Source organism: Nipponia nippon, unplaced genomic scaffold (assembly GCF_047370975.1).
Source record: "Nipponia nippon isolate SJK-2023a ecotype South Korea unplaced genomic scaffold, ASM4737097v1 scaffold_48, whole genome shotgun sequence".
NCBI classification, from domain to species: Eukaryota; Metazoa; Chordata; class Aves; order Pelecaniformes; family Threskiornithidae; genus Nipponia; species Nipponia nippon.
In genome coordinates this window covers 633637-647306 of record NW_028262367.1, presented here as the reverse complement: position 1 = coordinate 647306, position 13670 = coordinate 633637, and the positions used below count along the sequence as shown (strand labels likewise).

The 13670-nt window shown below is 53.5% G+C and overlaps 1 pseudogene; it reads left to right on the top strand.

Annotated features, from left to right (window-relative positions):
* Positions 1 to 5175: 5175 nt before the first annotated feature.
* Positions 5176 to 8482, top strand: LOC148052432 (olfactory receptor 14C36-like; annotated as a pseudogene).
* Positions 8483 to 13670: the final 5188 nt, after the last annotated feature.

The window sequence follows — 13670 nt, the reverse complement described above, 5'->3', positions numbered from 1 at the left end:
GAAAAAAAAAAGAAAAAAAAGCCAAGCTGTCTCCTGACTGGGTTTCTCAATTCAGTCCAAACACAACTAGTGCTCCCAGACATGCAATACCCTAACCCAGTATCTGCTAGGAAGGTGGCACTGGCCGAAATCTTACTTGCTACATTTATAGCCATTTCCACCATCCAGCTGCTCAGGTTTGACAAAGTCTTCCAGAGCTCCAGTGACAGATGAGGTTGCCTGGATGAGGAAGAAAGGAGAGCACTAAGTTCCTGGAAACTCAAAAACCCCAGGAAATAGCTACCCGCGTGGTACCAGCGTTATCCCAATAAACAGCTACCCCTGGGCGGTAGCAGAGTTCCTGTGGTAGGCGTGGTTCAAAATAGCAAAAGCAATCAAACCCATCCCTCCAGCATCAATCAGACGCGTAGTGAGGGAGTCCCAAGCAGGGTGGTGTGACAGTGTCACGATGGCTGTCCATACCTTCCTTACTCTTTGCCCAGCTGGCACCCAGCACCCAGCCCAGAGAGACCATTTGCAGGGCTTCCGCAGAAGGAGCACACAAGCCCAGTTCCCTTCCCGTCCACCCCCAAGCTCTTGCCTGGTACCAGCCCACAGCTGGAAGCCAACAGAGTTTACTGGAGATAAACTAGGCCCCCCGCAGGGGCCCTGAAACAGTTGGCACCACCATTTCAAAACATCTCACCTTGATATCCAAAGCAATATCAAGGAATGTCTCGTAGGTGTCGGAAACGGCTTTGCAGCTCAAGCACGTTACTGCAAAAGAAGCAAAGAGAAATGCTTCTCAGGTAGGGAAGGAGAGTAACTGCCCATTTCAAGGACCAATGCCTTTAGACACACCGGACCTCCTGCCGCATGCTAGGAGCTGTTTACCACAAAGAGAGGAAGAGCCACGCGTCATTCTAAGGACGGAAATATTTTTAAAAAGTACCTCTGGATCTTAGAAAGCCTCCAAAGACCTGGTGAATGAGCGTGCTAGCTTGAGAAGTTGTGTCCCAGCTGGAAAGAAATGGTAATCGGAGCTCAGAAGGTGGAAGGCAGAGAGTGAGCTCTTCCACGAGTTTTCCTTGTTAGGAAAGGGCCGGACAGAGGTTTTCAGTGGCGGTTGTAAAGCAAGGAGTCAAAAGGGCTCGAGAACGTTTCAACGGTCATGTGCTTCTGCTTACTCGCTGCTTCTGCTCAAGCAAGCCCTCTACATGGCATCCACGGTGTAGTAGAAGAATTCATGCGCGTCTTCCTGGGTGCCAAGCTGGAAATGGTCTCCTATTCCGGAGAAAGAAGAAGGTTTTCCCATTGATCTCAGAGAAAAAGGAAAGGCTTACCCTTCTGAAAGCTCTCCTCCTTAACATGAACCCGGCAAAAGCAGTTGGACGCGGGCTTTGTCAGAAATCCAAACTACCTCCAAATGAAACCGTCTGAAATGACTCACGTGGAAGCTCATTGATCACAGGCGTAGGCTCGATGGCACTGCCCGAGCAAGACAGGACCTCCTCGATGTGCACTTCCATGGTACACATCATGCAGAAGCCTTGCTTCGCACCTAAAGAGGGAGGGAAAGAAGGACGGAAGGGAGGAAGCAAGCAAGCGAGCCATCCCGAAGGATACAGACAGGTTGGAGGGATGGACCAACAGGAGACTCATGGTGTCCAGCAAGGACAGATCCAAAGGCCTGTCCTGGAGTGGACTAAGCCCCTGCAGTGGCATAGGCTCAGGGCTGCTGGCTGGGTTGCAGCTCTGTGTTAAATGCTCTGGTGGTCCCTGGGTTACATTAGGCCAAAGAAGAGCTATCGGCAAGGAAGGCCAAGAGCCTCCTGGGCTGTATGAGCAGGAGCACAGGCAGGGGAAGTGATTCTCCGCCTCTGCTCAGCACTTGTTAGGCCACATGCAGAATACTTTCCCAGGGTTTGACCCCACACAATGCAAGAGAGGCATTGCCTATGGTGACACAGGGATGTTTCAAGAAGACAGTCAGGCTCATCACTGGGGTGCAAGACAGGAGGACAAGAGGCAATGGGCTGAGACAAGAGAGAGTCAGGTTAGCTATGGGGAGCAACTTTTGCAACAGGAGGACAGTCAAGCACTGGAAGTTGTTTCCCAGGCTGTGCTCTGGCTCCATCCCTGCAACTTCTCAACACCCAAATGGACCAAACCCCTCAGTAACCTGGTGTGACCCTGCTTGGAGCAGCAAGTTAGTCTAGACACCACCCAAATTCCCTTCCAGCCTGAACGATGCTGTTGTTCCTTCTCCTTCATGTTGTCAATGTTAAGGAATGCACTCAGGGTCTCCCTGACTGTGGAAGTCATTCCCATCCGGGACAGGGCTGCCTCACAGGTACCCCCAGACAGCCCTGATCCCATCCTTTGCTTCACCTTTCATGTCCTGGTTGCCTCTTGCCCTCCTCTCAAGTTCATCTTTTACCATCCTCATACTCTCCAGAAAGAACCGCCTACCCTGTTAGCCCTTTCTGCACTGGCTAGCCTCTTCTGGGTTTGTGCCCTCCTTTGTTGTTTCTGATGTGGGTTTTGTGATGCTTTCTGCCTTGGGCAGCCATTCCAGTAAACAAGTCCTGCTTTTTCTTTACCTGTAGTGTCCTGCAATGCCTCGTGCTGTTACCCTGGTAGAAGCACAAATGAGGATGAGCCATCTGCAAACATACCATAAATGCCAGCACAAGAGAGCTCCAGTCCAGAGGGACCCAGGCACACTTGGGGATTTGGCCAAAAAACCCCCAAAACCCTCCCAAAGATCAAGGAGAAGGGACAAGCCCTGCACCAGGGACAGAATAACCCTGCAGCACTGTGGGCTGCAACCTGACTGGGTGAGGAGTGGCCCTGAGCAAAAGGGCCGGGGCATGACCATGGATGCCACGCAAGCCAGTGGTCTCCCAGTTCTGGAGGAATGGGCAGAAGCTGGAGAGGATCGAGACAAGGGCAACAGGGATGGTGTTAGGGGCCTAATTACATGAGCTGTGTGGAGACAGTGAGGGAACGGAGACTCCTGAGCCTGCTGCTGAAGGGCGTCCTGAGGAACACCCAACAGCATCCTACGTCTGCCTGGAGAGATGATGGAAAAAACCTCTCTTGTGCTGTCAGAAATGGTATGGCATGGGCAACAGCCGCAAACTGCCTCTTGGGAGATTCACACAGGGCAACAGGAAAAGTAATAAAAAACCTACGAGTGTGGTGCTGCACTGCAGCAGGACACCCAGAGTGCCTCTGTGATCCCCACCCTGGGAGGTTTTCAGGTCTCAGCTCCCAAAAGTGCCACCAGCCTGACCACGGGGTTGGTGGTAGTTACCCTCTGGGCAGGAGGCCAGGCTGGAGACCCCCAGCACTCTCTTTCCTACCCACACTTCCACCAGCAGCCTGTGCCTTGCAGTATGCCCTAGAAGAAGGGATTCAGTTGAAGGTGAGGGTGTCTCTATCAGGCTCAGGGGAAGATTCAGAGAAGAAAGCAGCTCAAGCGATCTCTAGTCCACTGTGCAGCTCCCAGCAAGGCCAGCTCTGAGGTCAGACCAGGTTGCTCCCTAAATGTTGGTATTCATGAAAAGGCTCTAAAGAGGAGCCAGGCATCTAAGCCACGGTTAGAGAATCAGAGACAAGGCATTTGACCAGCTCCCTGAAGACAGGTATTGGGAACACCTCCCCTTTTGGTCCTCCACTGGTTTTGGTTGGGATAGAGTTAATTTTAATCATAGCAGCTCGTATGGTTTTATGGTTTGGATTTGTGATGAAAACAGATTGATAACACAACGATGGTTTAGCGATTGCTGAACTGTGCTGACACTGGGTCAAGGCCTTGTCTGTTTCCCAGGCTGCCCTGCCAGTGAGTAGGCTGGGAGTGGGCAAGAAGTTGGGAGGGGACACAGCCAAGACAGCTGGGGGAATCTCAGGCTTCAGAGATGAGATCTGAAGAGAAGAGCTTTGAACTAGCAAAACTTTTCCATCATTTTGCGTGTGTTGCCTCACTTCCCCGCTTTCACTCATTGGCACCCAGAAGCATCACCTTCTTCAATTTGCTCTCCTCTGAAATATAGCCAAGTGATGAGAAGAAAAGAAGAAGAAGGAGAGAGGAGGTCTTTTTCAGTCCGTATACGGCTGAATTTCACAGGTGTAATTCAGGTTAATTTTGCTACAAACCTTGATTGTTTGAAAGCGTTCAAGGGACTCCCCTCCAGCTGCCCACCTTTGGCCCTGGCCTGGTGAGCACCTCCAGGGCCTGGTTCTACAAGCACTGCGGTGCCATGGCTGTGCTGGGCCTTTGTGTATCGGCCGGAGCCTGGCACTTGGAGGGACAGGGTGTTGTGCCATTGTGCATCCATAATGGCTCAAGCTGGGAAGTGAGTCTGCGAGTCAGACCCAACGAGGTCCGTGGCCAGGCATGGCTGTGCCCATGGCTGTGGCTGGAGACCAGTATGCCCACAGCGTAGCTCAGGTCAGACTGACACTGGATTTCACATCCCTGATCCACTTTTCCCTGTTTGCAAGTACCAGATCCAGGTGAGCATCACCTCTGTTGGCACATCTGGCAGCTGGGCTAAGAAGCTGGCCCCAGGAACCAGAAGAAACCTCTGGGACTGTTTGCACCCTGCAGTTTCGCCTTCTCGTGAGCGTCAGGGTGATTAGAGTCCCCGGGGGTGATGTGGGGTCAATGGACTTCCTCCCATTGCTTAAGTAAGACTTTGTCCTCTTCCTCACCTGCTTCCAGCTATTTAGCTCCTACCACAATGTCTCCCTAACTGGTCTCTCCTGTGACCGCCACCCACAAGAGCTCACCCAATCTGCTGCCCATCCCATAGGGGACCTCCATCCATCCAGGCAGCTCCCTCCCACTGAGGGCATCCCCCTCCTGATCTTCCCCAGCTGTCTCTTCTGAAGAGTCTGTATCCATCCATCACAGCACCTCAAGCTTTCTGACCTGCCCCACCACACCTCAGCAGGTATTTACATCAATGTCACAGCTCTGTGACAGCACACAGGGCTCCATCCCCTCCTGTCTGTGCCCCAGGCTGAGGCCATTGGTGCACATCTGGGCTGCAGCCCCTCAGCTTGGTGCCACCAGGGCCAACCTCAGACTTGTCACAGATCTTGCGCCCAAGATCCTGTGCAAGCAAAGACTTTGCTTCAGAGCAGAGACATGCTGGCGTGGATGGCAGATGGCAATGTGAGGATGAAATGAGGGGCCCACAAGGTGAGCAAACCCTGTGCTCCCCAATGCCAGAGAGAAACAGGTTTGGACTGTGCGGCCCTGGCAGGAGAGGGCTTTGCTGTCTGCAATGTCACTGCAGCCCAGAGAGGCTGTGGTGGAGGTGAAGCTGATCGCCAAGAAGGACAGGTTGCTGCTGAAAATATCCTTGACTGTGGACATCCTGTTATCCAGGCACGCTGTGAAAATCATTCACCTGTTCCTTGATTGTACCATCAAGGAGGTGAACAAAGGATGGGGGTAAGAAGCATCAGCAGCATTTGAAAGTGTTGGCACATGAGTGGAGACCCTGCTGTGGTGTGCCTCGTACTCATGCACTGCCCCATGCATCTAACGGCTAGACGTGGGACAGGCACTGCTTCCCTGCAGTGGTGGCATTCAGTAGCTTGCTCCTAAGCCCCAAATCTGTCTGAGATGCCATTAGAGGTGTCTGTTAGTGACCAGCTCTGAACGGGGATTGCTGTCCGATAGGTCCTAAGATGCCCTCGTCAGATGCCCTTGTGCTGGGCAGCTTTGGCATCTGAGCTAGCACCACAGGCCGGTATTTGGCCATTAAAGTGAGCAGCTGCCCTGTCCCTGTCTGGGTGACTGGTCTCATACCCGAACAAAAGAAGGCGATTCTTAGACCTAACTCTGACAGAAATGACACAGCTGGAAAGGAGTGTCTCTCCCCAGCTGTGGGAGGGAACATCAGTGGTTGCTTCATTCTGTTTCACAGCAGGTTCCCCTGGAGCCCCAGGGACACCTGGAGGGAGCCCAGAGGGGCAGAGAAAGTGCTGCCTTGGGCTGGGCCTCTGCTGCTGAGCTGGGCTGGGCTCCTGGGCTGGAGGGAGCTGCTGGCAAGTGGGCAGCCCTGCAGAGAGACAGCTCTGCCCAGGAGCAGCTCCTCTGCAAAGCGCAGCAGGGCTGAGGGTGCTGCCTGCAGGCACCGAGGGGTGAGGAGCCAGCTAGAGAGAGGTTAAAGGCAGACGTGAGTGGGAAGGTGCACAGAGCTCACGGGAGCAGAAATCTCCACAGCCCTTGACACGGTAAGGCTCTGGCTGCAGGGCAATGCACTTGAGTATCCTGGAGGGATCTCCTAGAGCTGGCACATCCCGTGGTTGGTGCAATGGAGAGGGGTGTCCTCCAGAGCAGTGATTCTGTGCTGGGGCAGGGACCCTGCCGCCTGCCAGGGTCAGCTCTCAGCCTGCCCAGCGAGCTGCTCATGGCAATCTAGGGAGAAGCTGTGGGTGGAAGCAGCAACCCTCGTCAGGTTCTGCTGTTGAGAGGGTGCTGCATGGGCCAGGGCTGCTCACAGCTCCAGATCACCCCCAGGACATTTGCAGAGGGTCCTTTTGAAGAAGGACATTGAGGCAGCATTTACCCGAAGGAGAAGGTGGCTGGGTGGGCAGTGGGAGATGAGAATTTCCTTCTGCCTTGTGGAAAAGGCATGGAGACCCCAGTTCTGATTAGCACTTGTCTGAGCTGCTCCTCAGCCCCTGCAGGCACAGAGATGCCCCTGGACAGTGCCCTGCTGCCAGGAGGGGTCTGCAGGGCAGAGCTGAGCACACAGTGGGGGGGACTGGCTGTTTGAGCACAGACAGGGAGGAGATGTGGGGACAGAGAACCAGCCCCTGGCAGGGACAGCTCCCAGCACCAGAGACGTGGGCAGGGAGTGAAAGGGATCTGCTCCCAGAAGTGCCATGGGAAGGTGGGGATTCAGGCACCTCTCTGCCATCCCCTGCACTGCAGATGCCTTCCCTGGAGCAACTCCCTGGTCTCCTCTCCCACCCAGAAGAGCCTCTGTCCCTATGGCCCCAGGGTCCAGGGCAGGAGTTACCTCCTGCACAGCTGGACCTCCAGAAAAGAAGCACATGGGTCCTACAATTAATATTGATGTGTGCTTGTGTCTGTGAGGTGGAGAGCACAGCTGGGTATGGAGAAGGCTTCCCTGCATGCCTCTCTGCCTTCCTCTCCTTGCTTCGTTTTTTTTTTTTTTTTGGAGCGTAGCAGTATCCTTCCTTGATTCCCTCCCTGTCAGTGATGCTCTTGTTCTCTGGGGTTGAGGTGGGGCTGCAGGTCAGCTTCTCTTCTAACTATGACTGGGGGTCCTTCAATGGAGGTGTCTTCATGGGAACTAGGTGTCCAAGCTGTATTTACAACTGTGAGGCACCATGTCATTCAGTTGACAGGGTTGGGGACTGAGCTGACTCGTTCCTCATTCAGCTCAGGGAGGGGGATTTCAATGAGAAATAGTACGTGATTTTCGAGAGAAGATTCTCCTAACTTGTCGCTGTCTATTCCTTTTTGGACAGTGCCCAATGCCCAGGGGAAGCAAATGCCCAATGACAGCTCCATCACCCAGTTCCTCCTCCTGGCATTGGCAGACACACGGGAGCTGCAGCTCTTGCACTTCTGGCTCTTCCTGGGCATCTACCTGGCTGCCCTCCTGGGCAACGGCCTCATCATCACCGCCATAGCCTGCGACCACTGCCTCCACACCCCCATGTACTTCTTCCTCCTCAACCTCTCCCTCCTCGACCTGGCCTCCATCTCCACCACTCTCCCCAAAGTCATGGCCAATTGCCTGTGGGACACCAAGGCCATCTCCTACTTGGGATGTGCTGCACAGCTCTTTTTTTAATCTTCTTCATTTCAGCAGAGTATTGTCTCCTAACTGTCATGGCCTATGACCGCTACGTGGCCATCTGCAAACCCCTGCACTACGGGACCCTCCTGGGCAGCAGAGCTTGTGTCCACATGGCAGCAGCTGCCTGGGGCACTGGGTTTCTCAACTCTCTCCTGCACACGGCCAATACATTTTCCCTACCCCTCTGCCAAGGCAATGTCCTGGACCAGTTCTTCTGTGAGATCCCTCAGATCCTCAAGCTCTCCTGCTCAGATGCCGACCTCAGGGAAGTGGGGCTTCTTGTGGTTAGTGCCTGTTTAGTCTTTGGGTGTTATGTTTTCATTGTGGTGTCCTATGTGTAGATCTTCAGGGCTGTGCTGAGGATCCCCTCTGAGCAGGGACAGCACAAAGCCTTTTCCACGTGCCTCCCTCACCTGGCTGTGGTCTCCCTCTTTGTCAGCACTGTAATGTTTGCCTACCTGAAGTCCCCCTCCATCTCCTCCCAATCCCTGGATCTGTTGATGGCAGTGCTGTACTCAGTGGTGTCTCCAGCAATGAACCCGCTCATCTACAGCATGAGGAACCAGGAGCTCAAAGACGTCTTGAGGAAAGTGATTTCAAGGGCTTTTTTCTGGAGGCATAAACTTCCCTTCTGTCTCCACAAATAACTCCCACGGTAAACCATTCTAGGACTTCACTTTGTGAGGTTTTCTGTTATCATTAACATCACTATGTTTATAAGTATAATTATCATTATCATCATTATCATTATTGCTTCATTGCGCTTTCTCTGTCTTGCCTGTAGCATGTATTTATGTATGGCTACCACTGGGTCAGTGCTGACTCTCTCATAGCAGCTCTTTAATAAATGGCTTCTCCCCAGTGCAGTGCCTGAAGCCTCGACTTCTCTTCCAAAGCTGTTGCCAAGAGTGGTCATGAGCAACTGCACCCCAAAAGCGCCTGTTGCTCCCTGGACTCAGGAGCAAAGAGCTCAATGTCATGTTGCGACCTGTTAGAGAGCAAGGTTTGGATTCAAGTTTCTAGTTACAGTGGAGATGGTGAATGGTCACCGAGGTACATATGCAGGGCTGTCCCACGTGGGGGACACATCCCAGGGCTTCCAGATATGGCAGGCGATGTCCTTAAGGATGGGAGTCTGGAGTTGCCTGGGGAGCCTGGGGCATCTCCCTGGACAGCGTGTGCTTGGGGTGGGCAGTGACATGAGCCCCACAAAGTGAGAGGTCCCCCACAATGGAGTCGCCCAAAGGGCAAGTGCTAAACCCAGGGATCTGTAGGGGAACGAGGACTCTGCAGTCCCAGGGGAGGCAGTGGGCACCAAGCAGGTACAAAAAAGGAAGACTGGAGAGTGATTCTTGTCACCCTCGGGCCCTAATGAACACACCTACTGTCCTTGGAAAAGCACCACAGTCCCTTCAAGCACCTGCCACATCCAGAGACCCCCAGGGAGGCAGATTAGCGGTAGCGATCCCCATCCAGGTCAAGACCCTGCAGGGAGCATGGGGAGGGGGCCAGGAAACGTCCAGCTGCATCAGAGGAGAGGTGGGGAAAATTCGGGTGGCAGCTGATGTGGGCTGGAAATTGCCTGGGGGAGACAAATTCTGGCATTGCGCTCATCAGCAGCAGTGCCCAGACTGTGGTTACCCTAAAGCATGCTCACAGTGCAGAGCCAGAAGTCCTTTCTGTCCATGACCCCGTGACCCCGTGAGTTTGCTGTTGCCCCTCAGTCCCTGAGCCCAGCACATGCCCTTGAGACAGTCTCCCCCAGCCCATATGCTGGCCCCAAAGTCACCCCCAGTCCTGACCCTTTGTGTTTTCCAGCCCTGGCCATTCACCATGGTCCAGGTGTGGGCTGATCATTTAAATGTGACCGGCTCCGCCTACACTGGGAGAACATCCAGCCCTTCCCCAACTCACACATGCCCAGACCCCGGCAGACCCCTGTCTATGAACCCCTGCACAGGACACAGCCAAATCTGGGCAGGGACCAGCGCTGGGGAGGGCTGCCAAAGCAGGAGGGCTGCAGAGGGATGTGGCGCTGAGGTCTATTGGGCAGACTGTACCAGGGGGAAGTTTTCCCACCCGCAAATGCACCCTGCCCCATTGATGCCTGCACAGCTGGGCTGTGTGGCAGCAGAGCTGCGCTGGTGCAGGGATGGGATGGGAATGAGAACAAGAGCCATGATGCTCCAGGAAGCTCTCATACTGCCAGGACCCCAAATGACCCTCACAATGACCCTCAAACAGGCAGGGCTGTCACCCCAGTCATAGTACTGGAGGGAGAGGGTGAGCTCTAACAGCTCCAGCTCTGCCAGCAGACTCTCTGAAGCCAGAGCAGCTCCCCACAGTCAGGAGAGCACTCACTGCTGCTCGCAGGCTTGGGGGTGCCTTGGGGGTGCAGCCCCTGGCACCGCTTCCAGGAGGCCCAAGACACAGAGGCAAGCATCGGTTCCCTGCACCGCAGCCCCTGGTGCCTCTTTCCCTGTGTCACCATCCTCTCTCAGGAGCACCACTGGGTGCATTACTCCCTGCCTTGGTTGAAGAGGAGCTGCTGGAGGTCGTCTCTGATGTCCTCCATGGCCCCTTGCTCTGCCCCAGCACCCAGCTCCCATTCACTACCACAGTCCTTCTGTAGGGCATGTCTCTGCTTGGATCTGGCCACCCCAGCCTGCCTGCATGGTTCCAGAGGGTCCTAGTGAGGCTGTGCTTGGAGAGGAGGTTGTGATTCTCCTTGGTCTGAGTACGTGTGATGATCTGGCTGGAGATCATGAAGGGAAGGAAGGGACAAGAGACCATAAAGACAAGCAGCAGTAAGGGGAATTTCTTATCAGGTTACATGAAGAAAAAAAAAAATACATCTATATACTCATACACACACATATAGAGAGAGTTTTTTAAACATCTATATACACATATATCACCACGATAGTTGATAAAGAGTGGATCAGGGGCACAGAGGTTTTCAAAACTCAGCTGGAGAAAGCACTGACCTCCCTGATCTAACCATAAACTTCTCCCTGCTCAGAGCAGACCTTCAGTTGTCCCTTCCGACTCAAATCCTGAAGGAAGAAGGGGCTGGACACGGACTCAGGGGTAGGGGACACTGCTGCATGTTGAGGCATTGCTGCCATTTATAATCACTGTTTCACCCTGTCCTCAGGGTTACAAGGTGAGGGAGATCATCCTCAGGAGGAGGCTCTGCTCCAAGGGACACCAGGAGTCCCGTTGGTGTTGGGATACTACAGAAAAGTTCTCAGAAACCCTGCCAGGCATTACAGACCCAGAGAATCACAAAATAGTTGGGGATGTAAAGGATCTCTGGAGATCACCTAGTCCAACAGCCTTGCTCAAAGCAGGGTCAGCTAGGGCAGGTTGCCAAAAGCCATTGGGTCCAGCTGGGTTGTGAATATTTCCAAGGATGGAGACTCTCTGGGAAACCTGATCCAGTGTTTGACCTCCCTCACATTTTAAACAAGTGTTGTCTTGTGTTCAGATGGAATTTCATGGGGTTTCATCTTTTTTTTTCTGTCACTGGGTACCACTGAGGAGAGTCTGGATCCCTCTTCTTCACTCCCTCCCATCAGGTTTTTTTACACTTTAATGAGATTCCCCCCGAGCCTCCTCTTCTCTAGGCTGAACAGTCCCAGCTCTCTCAGCCTCTCTTCATGTGAAAGATGCTCTGGTCCTCAGTCATCTTCATGGCCCAAAGCCAGACTCGTTTCTGCAAGTTCTCAATTTCATTGCACTGAGGAGCCCAGGACTGGACCCAGCACTACAGGTATTGCCTCACCAGTGCTGAGGAGAGGGGGAGGGATCACCTGCCTCTGCCTGCTGCCCTTCCTAATGCAGCCAAGGATGCTGATTGCCTTCTATACACATTGCTGGCACATTGCTGGCTGATGTCGCACTTCTTGTCCACCAGGACCTGCAGGTCCTATTCTGTAAAGGACCTTGCTCTTCCCTTTGTGGAACTTCACGAGGATCTCCTCTGAACCACTTCTCCAGCCTGTTGAGGTCCCTCAGAATCCCAGTGCAACCCTCTGGTTTATCAGCCACTCCTCCCAGTATCCTGTCATCTGTTAACTCCCTGAGGGTGCCCTCGGTCTCATCCTCCAGACCAGTAAGAGATGAAACAGTATTGGCCCTAATATTGGACCCTGGGGAACACCATGAGGGACTTGCCTCCCGCTGGAGTTTGTGTTGCTGGTCACAAGAGCCGTGAGCCCAGCAAGTCAGGCAGTTTGCCATTCCCCTCACTTTCCACTTCTCTAGTCCATTCTTGGTCTAGGAGGGTGTTATGGGAGCCTGGCTGAGCAGCTCCACAGCTCCTCCTGCTCGTCCTCCTTGAAGACAGGAGTGACATACGCTTTCTTCCAGTCCTCACAAGTCTCACCCAAAAGCCATGGGACCTTTCAAAGGTGACCAAGAGTGGCTTCACAATGACATTGGCCAGGTCCCTCAGCCCTCACGAGCACATCTTGTCAGCTCCCATGGCCTTGTTTATATCTGGTTTGTCTAAAGGTTCCCTAACCTGATCCTCCTCCACCAGACTTGCCCTCTGGTCTCAGGGGCGTGGGATTCCTGAAGGCCGGTCTCACCAAGAAGGCACTGGGTGCCTTGGCCCTTTCTGCATCCTCTGTCACTACAGCCCCAGCCCCATTTAGCAGCAGGCCCGTGTTTTTTCCCAGCCTGCCTTTTGCTGCTGATGTCACTGTAGAAGCTGCTCTTGTTCTTCAAATTCCTCCACAGGTGCAACTTCAGGTGGGCTTTGGCTTTCCAAGCCCATTCTCTGCAGTCTTGGGAAGTTATCGTTGATGGTCTCCAGAAACTGCCTGGATTGCATGCGTCCTGCCCTGTTGTCCTTCCAGCAAATATCAGGGTGGTTCAAGTCCTCATGCAGACCAGGGCCTGTGAATGTGAGGTTTCTGCCTGTTGCCTCAAGAAGGCCTCCTCTGGTGCTTCCTGCTCAGGTGCTCTGTACCAGGCACAACATCAGTGATGCTGGTCTGCCTGCTAATCCTGACCCATAAGCTCCTAGCTAGCTCATTACCCATCCCAAGGCAGAGCTCCATGCATTCCTGCTGACCTCTCAGGTAAAGGGCAGCTCCCTCTCCTTTCCTTCCCAAAAAGCTTGGATCCTGCCTGCATGTGCTTGAGGTCTTTGTCCCCTTGGCCATGGCAGCTGTCTGTGCTACTGGCATCTACGAGGAGACAGGTTGCTCTCATGGCACTGGGGCCTTATTGTCTCCTTGCAGCCCCTGGGAAGGCCGGCCACTGCCATACTCTTGTCCTTCACTAAACATCGCACATCCCACATCACCCTGCCCCAGGAAGAGCCCTGAGCTCTGTGAGGGACAGGATCTCCCTTCCCACAGGCTGGAGGTCAGCACTTGGCCTTTCTGCTGCATCAAGTCAACCAAGGCTTGACTCACATCAGAGCCACCTGCACAGTGCCTTTGCCTACCTGTAATCACAGCCTCCAGTTATCTGCTCTGACAAGTCCATGAGGAGGCTTTGTCAGTAATGGCCCTCAGTGGGGCCCATTAATGCTTCAAGACACCTTGGGTTTTGCTTCTGACTTTGACTTCTTGAGAGATTACTTCTGTCTCCTCTCAGTATCAGAAGTTCGTGGACGCAGAGCACCAAATACACCATGGGGCTCATTAAAATGAAGAAAGGCCTAAGGAGTCATGTCTCTTCCATCATCTTCATCAAGTCTTGTCCAGCTAATTAGAGGGGTTTCAGGAGTGGAGTTAAAGAGAAAGATTTCAATGACAACTTTGAAGACGTGATAGCAGCATTCTCCAGTTGATTATGATCCAGGGTCTCCTAAGGAGG